We start from the raw sequence: 10,000 nt of genomic DNA on the forward strand, positions 1-10,000 counted from the left end.
GACTGTTTTTACATATATAGGAGAGGTGTGCTCTCTGAAAGTGAAGTGGAAAAAAAAAATTTCCAAGTTTCGACGGTACTTGGGATGAAAGCCGGGCGGCGCCTGAACGTTTGGTGACCGCCCGAAAATACAGGCAAGGGCCGGTGAGAAACAAAGTTGTGAAAAAAAAAAAAAAAGTATGGCATCGATAGTGCACGACTGTTTTTACATATATAGGAGAGGTGTGCTCTCTGAAAGTGAAGTGGAAAAAAAAAATTTCCAAGTTTCGACGGTACTTGGGATGAAAGCCGGGCGGCGCCTGAACGTTTGGTGACCGCCCGAAAATACAGGCAAGGGCCGGTGAGAAACAAAGTTGTGAAAAAAAAAAAGTATGGCATCGATAGTGCACGACTGTTTTTACATATATAGGAGAGGTGTGCTCTCTGAAAGTGAAGTGGAAAAAAAAAATTTCCAAGTTTCGACGGTACTTGGGATGAAAGCCGGGCGGCGCCTGAACGTTTGGTGACCGCCCGAAAATACAGGCAAGGGCCGGTGAGAAACAAAGTTGTGAAAAAAAAAAAAAGTATGGCATCGATAGTGCACGACTGTTTTTACATATATAGGAGAGGTGTGCTCTCTTAAAGTGAAGTGGAAAAAAAAAATTTCCAAGTTTCGACGGTACTTGGGATGAAAGCCGGGCGGCGCCTGAACGTTTGGTGACCGCCCGAAAATACAGGCAAGGGCCGGTGAGAAACAAAGTTGTGAAAAAAAAAAAGTATGGCATCGATAGTGCACGACTGTTTTTACATATATAGGAGAGGTGTGCTCTCTGAAAGTGAAGTGGAAAAAAAAAATTTCCAAGTTTCGACGGTACTTGGGATGAAAGCCGGGCGGCGCCTGAACTTTTGGTGACCGCCCGAAAATACAGGCAAGGGCCGGTGAGAAACAAAGTTGTGAAAAAAAAAAAAAGTATGGCATCGATAGTGCACGACTGTTTTTACATATATAGGAGAGGTGTGCTCTCTGAAAGTGAAGTGGAAAAAAAAATTTCCAAGTTTCGACGGTACTTGGGATGAAAGCCGGGCGGCGCCTGAACGTTTGGTGACCGCCCGAAAATACAGGCAAGGGCCGGTGAGAAACAAAGTTGTGAAAAAAAAAAGTATGGCATCGATAGTGCACGACTGTTTTTACATATATAGGAGAGGTGTGCTCTCTGAAAGTGAAGTGGAAAAAAAAAATTTCCAAGTTTCGACGGTACTTGGGATGAAAGCCGGGCGGCGCCTGAACGTTTGGTGACCGCCCGAAAATACAGGCAAGGGCCGGTGAGAAACAAAGTTGTGAAAAAAAAAGTATGGCATCGATAGTGCACGACTGTTTTTACATATATAGGAGAGGTGTGCTCTCTGAAAGTGAAGTGGAAAAAAAAAATTTCCAAGTTTCGACGGTACTTGGGATGTGTGCTCTCTGAAATGAAGTGAACAAAAAAAAAAAATTTCCAAGTTTCGACGGTACTTGGGATGAAAGCCGGGCGGCGCCTGAACGTTTGGTGACCGCCCGAAAATACAGGCAAGGGCCGGTGAGAAACAAAGTTGTGAAAAAAAAAGTATGGCATCGATAGTGCACGACTGTTTTTACATGTATAGGAGAGGTGTGCTCTCTGAAAGTGAAGTGGAAAAAAAAAATTTCCAAGTTTCGACGGTACTTGGGATGAAAGCCGGGCGGCGCCTGAACGTTTGGTGACCGCCCGAAAATACAGGCAAGGGCCGGTGAGAAACAAAGTTGTGAAAAAAAAAAGTATGGCATCGATAGTGCACGACTGTTTTTACATGTATAGGAGAGGTGTGCTCTCTGAAAGTGAAGTGGAAAAAAAAAATTTCCAAGTTTCGACGGTACTTGGGATGAAAGCCGGGCGGCGCCTGAACGTTTGGTGACCGCCCGAAAATACAGGCAAGGGCCGGTGAGAAACAAAGTTGTGAAAAAAAAAAAGTATGGCATCAAAGTTGTGAAAAAAAAAAGTATGGCATCGATAGTGCACGACTGTTTTTACATGTATAGGAGAGGTGTGCTCTCTGAAAGTGAAGTGGAAAAAAAAAATTTCCAAGTTTCGACGGTACTTGGGATGAAAGCCGGGCGGCGCCTGAACGTTTGGTGACCGCCCGAAAATACAGGCAAGGGCCGGTGAGAAACAAAGTTGTGAAAAAAAAAAAGTATGGCATCGATAGTGCACGACTGTTTTTACATATATAGGAGAGGTGTGCTCTCTGAAAGTGAAGTGGAAAAAAAAAATTTCCAAGTTTCGACGGTACTTGGGATGAAAGCCGGGCGGCGCCTGAACGTTTGGTGGCCGCCTGGAAATACGAAAGAAGGCCGGTGCTCGCCGGCCAGTTGTCTTTCAAAAATTGGCTGATATGATATCCAAATAAGTTGACGTGTTTTACAGCTATATGGAAGGTGGTGTTTCGCTCTTGACTATACGAAAAAGTACGCATGGCAAGAGAAATGAAATAGCAACGAAACACCAACGCAGGTTGCACCATTCCTACGGCTAACAGAAAAGCCGGGCCATTTTTTCGTGAAATGCGCTAGTACTAATGTTTTTATTTTTCACAGCTTGGATCGCGGCTTTGCTCTCGCTAGTTTAGCCCCATGCGATCGACGGCAGTAGAAACGATGAAAGGATGGTAGTATTCTACCTTCTCAATTGCAAACGATTCGATGGTCGGCGTCAATTCTAAAGCCAAGGCGGAAGATGAGGCGACTGAACCGCGAAGTGAACGGGGTGAATATCCCTTCACCGAATGGTGTGTGTGTGCGAGTCATCTGAAACACTGGAGAGAGAGAGAAGAGCACGCCTGATCAAAGCTCTCGGTAGCAGAAGAACGTGGATGACGGCATATCCCCATTAGAAACAAAGAAAAGAAAAAGCAAAACGTGCGGATGGGACGAGAGACAATGTTGTGAGGGTTCAGAAACGCTAGGCAAGACTGATAACGAGCGAGCGGGCTTTAATTGGCTTTCAGCCACCCGTTCCTCGTTCCCGAGTATGGCCGCACTCAACAAACGAGTCGGTGGGAGCTATAGTGATCGTTCGCGGAAGGCCACTCGTCTGGCCGGAGTCGACGATGGCAAAAGCCCTATCGCTCGGTGCGGTAAGATTTGACGCTCGGGTTTGTCTCGCGGCACTCGTTCGCGAGTGCGGAGGCAGTGGTGCACTCGCTTGGTTTCGCACGATTCATTGCGTACTCGTTGCTCCTCGAGACGACCACCGGTCTATGGCTGTTACATGACGGACTCGCGCCGGTTAACGGTATTAACGCTTGGTGTATCGCCTTTAAGTTGGCTGCCTGTAAGTCTACGGGACATCGGCGCGAGTTTTGTTCATTTCGGTCGGCCACTTTTGAACGTTATCGCTCTCGTCGTTGAAGGACGTTTTGCTGGGAAGAAATTTGTGGCCGAGAGTGATGGTTGCGTTGCGGCTCTGGAAAATGGAAAACGAGAAAAAAAAGAAAAGACCGGTCGATGAATCTGAATCACTTCGGGCTCTAGACCGTAAAAAAAGTCTTTGCTCCCTCTCCCAAAATTTCGGTTTTGGGAGGACGGAGTTTTTTGAAAAAAAAAAATTTCGAGACTACGTCTTGAAAAGAAAAGAATGTGAACGGAACGAGTGGGGGATGTTTCTGTCGAAAGACGAAAACGGACACCGTCGTCCCCGTTCATAAAAAACGAAAGAAAACTACCAAAACGAAATACCTGGTTGATCCTGCCAGTAGCATATGCTTGTCTCAAAGATTAAGCCATGCATGTCTAAGTACAAGCCGCTAGTCGGCGAAACCGCGAATGGCTCAATAAATCAGTTATGGTTCCTTAGATCCACTCCATCCTACTTGGATAACTGTGGTAATTCTAGAGCTAATACATGCACTCGAGCCTCGACTGCCCCGTCAAAAGGGCAGAAGAGGTGCTTTTATTAGATCAAAACCAGTCGGTCCGCTCCTTCGGGGGCTACGACCGTCCCATTTTGGTGACTCTGGATAACTTCACGCCGATCGCACGGCCTTCGAGCCGGCGACGCATCTTTCAAATGTCTGCCTTATCAACTGTCGATGGTAGGTTACGCGCCTACCATGGTTGCAACGGGTAACGGGGAATCGGGGTTCGATTCCGGAGAGGGAGCCTGAGAAACGGCTACCACATCCAAGGAAGGCAGCAGGCGCGCAAATTACCCACTCCCGGCACGGGGAGGTAGTGACGAAAAATAACGATACGGGACTCTTCCGAGGCCCCGTGATTGGAATGAGTACACTTTAAATCCTTTAACGAGGAACCATTGGAGGGCAAGTCTGGTGCCAGCAGCCGCGGTAACTCCAGCTCCAATAGCGTATATTAAAGTTGTTGCGGTTAAAAAGCTCGTAGTCGGATGTCTGTCTTCGGCCGGGCGGCGCCGCTCTGAATCAAGGGTGCGCGTTTTCGCTCTGGGAGACGGGTGTCAAAGCCCGACTCTCTTTACGGTCGGACAACATCGCCGGAGTGGTGGTCGGTGGGTCGTTCGCAATCGGGTCGCGCGGCGTTTCGTTTCTTTTCCTCTTCGGGGTTCGCTTCGTTGAGGAGGGGCGTTCGCTCGCGTTCAGTTGACGCGATCCGCTCCACCCGTCAATCGTTCGGGGTGCCCTTCACCGGGTGTCTCGGGCGGCCGGCAACGTTTACTTTGAACAAATTAGAGTGCTCAAAGCAGGTGTATCCCAACGCCTGAATATCGCAGCATGGAATGATGGAATAGGACCTCGGTCCGATTTTGCTGGTCTTTTCTTTTGGACCCGAGGTAATGGTCAATAGAGACGGACGGGGGCATTCGTACTGCGGCGACAGAGGTGAAATTCTTGGACCGCCGCAAGACGAACAACAGCGAAGGCATTTGCCAAGAATGTTTTCCTTGATCAAGAACGAAAGTTAGAGGTTCGAAGGCGATCAGATACCGCCCTAGTTCTAACCATAAACGATGCCAACCAGCAATCCGGCGGAGTTACTCCAATGACTCGCCGGGCAGCTTCCGGGAAACCAAAGTCTTTGGGTTCCGGGGGAAGTATGGTTGCAAAGCTGAAACTTAAAGGAATTGACGGAAGGGCACCACCAGGAGTGGAGCCTGCGGCTTAATTTGACTCAACACGGGAAACCTCACCAGGCCCGGACACTGGAAGGATTGACAGATTGAGAGCTCTTTCTTGATTCGGTGGGTGGTGGTGCATGGCCGTTCTTAGTTGGTGGAGCGATTTGTCTGGTTAATTCCGATAACGAACGAGACTCTAGCCTGCTAAATAGGTGACGGGTTTTATCAATTGAAACCGAAGGGGGTACGGAGGCGTCGGGATCAGGTGGCGGCGGTTTGGGTGGAAGGGGCCGGGTTCTTTAGCGGGCTTCTTTCTGCTGCGTGGATTCGGTTGGAGGGATTGGGAGGAGTTGGCGTTCGCGTCGGCTTCTTCTTTTTCTTTCAGTCGGGCTGCGTAGTGGGGGGGTTTTGCGGGGGCTCGGTCTCGGCGGTTTCGGTCGTCGTCATCCCCGGCGATTCTCCTGCTCTCGCGTCCGTCACAAGTCTTCTTAGAGGGACAAGCGGCGTCCAGCCGCGTGACAGTGAGCAATAACAGGTCTGTGATGCCCTTAGATGTCCTGGGCCGCACGCGCGCTACACTGAAGGAATCAGCGTGTTTCACTCTCCCTGTCCGAAAGGACCGGGTAACCGCTGAACCTCCTTCGTGGTTGGGATTGGGGACTGCAATGATCCCCATGAACCAGGAATCCCTAGTAGGCGCGGGTCACTAGCCCGCGTCGATTACGTCCCTGCCCTTTGTACACACCGCCCGTCGCTACTACCGATTGAATGATTTAGTGAGGACTTCGGACGGGCTTGTCGGGGTCCGGCTCGTGGGGGGCAACCTCTGCGTGTTCGGTCCTACTAACGGCGAGACTGAAAGATGTTCGAACTTGATCCTTTAGAGGAAGTAAAAGTCGTAACAAGGTTTCCGTAGGTGAACCTGCGGAAGGATCATAAACGATACGAAAGAGCTCTTAGCGTTCACGCGCGAAAAAGCAACGAAACAAAACCAAAAAAACGCGAGGCCGGGTCGCGCACGCGACTCGGTCTTCGGTTTATGTACCGAAAAACAAAAAAAAATCGGTTTCTAAACCATTTTTTTGTCGGCGTTCGACGTTGAGATAAGTGTGAGAACCGAAACGGTTTCTCGGCGAGCCGCTTCAGAAGGTCTTCTTCTTGATAAGCATCCGTACGATGTCGTTGCCTTCGGAGATTGAGTTGATGCGAGATGTTTCAGCACACACGGTACCAGGCGCTCTGATGCGCGACGGTTTAAAGCGTGTACGCCAGTGCTGATTCGATCGCTAGACTTTCGAAAAAGGCTTCGATGGATGCGTAAAAAAAAAAAAAAAAAAAGACTGCGACGAGCAAACTGCCGACGAAAACGAAAATTGTTGCGGGGGATCCTTGCGTTGGTTGCTCCGGCACGAAACGCAACCGCACAAAAGCAAACGTTTTCGTTCGAACACTTTTTTCTCTACAAACCGCGTCTTCCGCCCTCGAAAAACCAAACAAGCGTGAAGAGTGTCGATGCGATCACAAGTCGCTCGTCGGCACGAAACACGCGTCACCAAAACCAAAAAAAAAAAAATCTAGTACGAGAGTTTATTTGCAAAGCCTCGCCGGCTCTCGATCACCTTCGAATTTTTTCAAAACTTTGGGCTTCACCGCTCGACGTGGCGAGAATTCGTCGGAGAGAAGAGAAATGGAGAGACAAACGAATCATTGTCGTTATATTATACGACCCTGAACGGTGGATCACTAGGCTCGTGGATCGATGAAGAGCGCAGCAAAGTGCGCTAATCCATGCGAACTGCAGAACACATGGAGCATCGAAATCTTGAACGTAAATGGCGGCCCAGCTTCGCGCTCGGGCCACATCTGACTGAGGGTCGGTCGAATGATGAACGCTTAGAGATGTTGTTTCATTCCACACGTTGAAGTCCGGGCTTTCATTAGCTCGGAACGATCGTGGGAATGTAGACGTCTCGCCATCTGGGTGCCGCGCGACTTAAGTGTCCGCGATGCCTCAAATACAATCGACTCTTTGCAAAAAGAGTCGCTTCAACAGAAATGAAAAAAACACCATCTCACGGATTTGGGGTTGTTCGGCTGCGTACGCGGCATTCGCCGCAAAAGCGGCGGGTGAGCGGATACTTGTTTCCCTTCTATAGTGTTCGATGTCGGGGTGGACACGTTCACGCGTCTTTCTCGTTTCGGTCTTCGCCAAAAAAAAAAAAAGGGGGAAATGAAGGAGAAGCGAGAGTGGAGAAAAACGGGGCGCGCGTGCGGCGCAGTCGCTACGTAAATAGAGCAAAGGCAGTGGTCGATCTCTATTGGCGGCAGATCCGCACGCTGGCTAGCTAGCGCCTTCCCTCTTCATTCTCGCAAAAAAAATTCTTCTTAGTGGAAACCTTTTTTTTTTTGAAAACCGAAGTACGCGAGTTCGAAAAGCGTGTGTCCTCTTCCGTAAGGCACTTGTGGGAGCAAATAAAAAAAAACGCTCGCTCGTTCGTTTACGTTTGCTTGTCAACATGCGTCTTCTTGTTGTGCGACGGGCGTGTCGAAGTGTCGACCACCGCGCGAACAAAGCACGCTGGATGATGGCTGACTCGCGCCAAAAAAAAAAACGTACGGTGACGTGCCATAACGCTACGCGTTGTTTCAATACAAAAAGCCGGCAACCAAAACAAACAAAACCGCGAGGAGGGTTTCGATTTTTCATTCCAAACAAACCTTTCATTTCTGACCTCAGTTTAGATGAGACTACCCGCTGAACTTAAGCATATCAGTAAGCGGAGGAAAAGAAACTAACAAGGATTCCCTTAGTAGCGGCGAGCGAACAGGGATGAGCCCAGCACCGAACCTCGCGCCCGGTTGAGCGGGTGCCGAGGAATGTGGTGTTCGGGAGGATCGTGCGCGCCTGTCCGGTATTTATCGTCCAAGTCTCCATGAACGGGGCGAGCAACCCACAGAGGGTGTCAGGCCCGTAGCTTAGACGAGCCGAGACCGTGCATTGGATCCCTTCCCAAGAGTCGGGTTGCTTGAGCGTGCAGCCCTAAGCGGGAGGTAAACTCCTTCTAAGGCTAAATATCGCCACGAGACCGATAGCGAACAAGTACCGCGAGGGAAAGTTGAAAAGAACTTTGAAGAGAGAGTTCAAGAGTGCGTGAAACCGTTCAGGGGGTTAAACGGGTGGGCCCTCGAAGGTCGAACGAGCCCCCGCTCCCGGCACTTGGTTGCATGCCCCCGCTGCGAGAGACTCTCTGAATTGGGAGCTCGATCGCCGGTGGGGAACGCATTAGCCGCGCCAAGGTCCGCTAGTGGGGGGCCTAGTAGGACTCCGCGACCGACTGGGTGTCCTGTCATACGGGGCGTTCGTTAGCGAGTTTGTCGGGCCTCGTGTGCCCTCGGCGAGCGCGGCGTCACTCAACGGTACTGCCCGGTCGTGACCTGTCTCCTCCCGGATCGTCGCAGCGCAACTCGCAAGAGTTGGCGCGGTTCGGATATCCGTAGAGGCCCAGAGCGGAGAGTAGAAGTCGGGTCCCACCCGACCCGTCTTGAAACACGGACCAAGGAGTCTAACATGTGCGCGAGTCGTCGAGTCTATTACGAAACTCGCGAGGCGCAATGAAAGTGAAGCGGCCCCGATGAGGGTGCATCCGCGAGGGGTGATCCCGTCTCGAATAGAGCGGGCGCAACCCCGGGGCGTCCGATGCCGCGCGACTTCATTGTCGAGTCGGCCGGACGAACCCAGAGCGCACACGTTGGGACCCGAAAGATGGTGACCTATGCCTGGCCAGGACGAAGCCAGGGGAAACCCTGGTGGAGGTCCGCAGCGATTCTGACGTGCAAATCGATCGTCGGAGTTGGGTATAGGGGCGAAAGACTAATCGAACCATCTAGTAGCTGGTTCCCCCCGAAGTTTCCCTCAGGATAGCTGGTGCTCGCAAAGAGAACAAACGGAGTTTCATCCGGTAAAGCGAATGATTAGAGGCCTTGGGGTCGAAACGACCTCAACCTATTCTCAAACTTTCAATGGGTGAGAAGCCCGGCCTACGATACTCTTGATTGAGGCCGCGGCAACTGTCTGAATCTGAGCGCCCAGTGGGCCATTTTTGGTAAGCAGAACTGGCGCTGTGGGATGAACCAAACGCCCGGTTAAGGCGCCTAAACGACGCACATTTCGGATCCCACGAAAAGGAGTTGGTTGCTAAAGACAGCAGGACGGTGGCCATGGAGGTCGGAATCCGCTCAGGAGTGTGTAACAACTCACCTGCCGAAGCAACTAGCCCTTAAAATGGGAGGCGCTATAGCGTCGTGCCTATACCGGGGCCGTCGGTCGGCAGAGCGAATAACGTCGGTCAGCTCGGAGAGAGCGACGGCGCTGAGGCCCCGACGAGGAGGGGGGTCGCGACGGTGAGCGTTGAAGGGTTGTGGGCGCGAGCCTGCCCGGAGCCGCCGTCGGTGCAGATCTTGGTGGTAGTAGCAAATACTCCAGAGGGATCCTGGAGGACTGACGCGGAGAAGGGTTTCATGTGAACAGTGGTTGGACATGAGTCAGTCGATCCTAAGCCGCAGGCGAAAGCCGACCTAGTGACGGGCGTGATTCTGAGTAAAATGTGTCGGTGTTAGCGTTCTTAATCGGGCTGCGACACACACGACACACGACAACTTAACACATCAATGAGACGCCACCCAGGTTAAGGCGAAAGGGAATCCGGTCCTGATTCCGGAACCAGGCTGCGGCTACGTCCGCGATAAACGACCTCAACCCTCGTTGTCACGGTCGCGGTAACGCGACACAAACCGGAGAAGCTGCCGAGAACCCCGGGAAGAGTTTTCTTTTCTGCTTGAGGGACCGAGACCCTGGAATCCCGTCGCGGGGCGAGAGGGTTACGGATTTAGCTGTCAAAGGCTATCCCGAAGAGCGCC

At 51.2% G+C, this 10,000-nt stretch overlaps 3 non-coding genes across 3 annotated transcripts in view; all 3 read left to right on the forward strand.

The window, feature by feature from the left end:
- Positions 1–3,726: 3,726 nt before the first annotated feature.
- On the forward strand, positions 3,727–6,022 carry LOC130694003 (small subunit ribosomal RNA). The gene has a single exon (XR_009001858.1). It is a non-coding gene; the product is annotated as a small subunit ribosomal RNA (ribosomal RNA).
- A 785-nt stretch (positions 6,023–6,807) lies between these two features.
- On the forward strand, positions 6,808–6,960 carry LOC130694002 (5.8S ribosomal RNA). The gene has a single exon (XR_009001857.1). It is a non-coding gene; the product is annotated as a 5.8S ribosomal RNA (ribosomal RNA).
- Positions 6,961–7,811: 851 nt separating this feature from the next.
- Positions 7,812–10,000, forward strand: part of LOC130694001 (large subunit ribosomal RNA) — a 4,235-nt gene continuing 2,046 nt past the window's right edge. The window contains exon 1 of the ribosomal RNA XR_009001856.1: positions 7,812–10,000. This exon is cut by the window's right edge and continues 2,046 nt beyond it. This is a non-coding gene — a ribosomal RNA (large subunit ribosomal RNA).

Source organism: Daphnia carinata, unplaced genomic scaffold (assembly GCF_022539665.2).
Source record: "Daphnia carinata strain CSIRO-1 unplaced genomic scaffold, CSIRO_AGI_Dcar_HiC_V3 NW_026453023.1, whole genome shotgun sequence".
Taxonomy (NCBI): Eukaryota; Metazoa; Arthropoda; class Branchiopoda; order Diplostraca; family Daphniidae; genus Daphnia; species Daphnia carinata.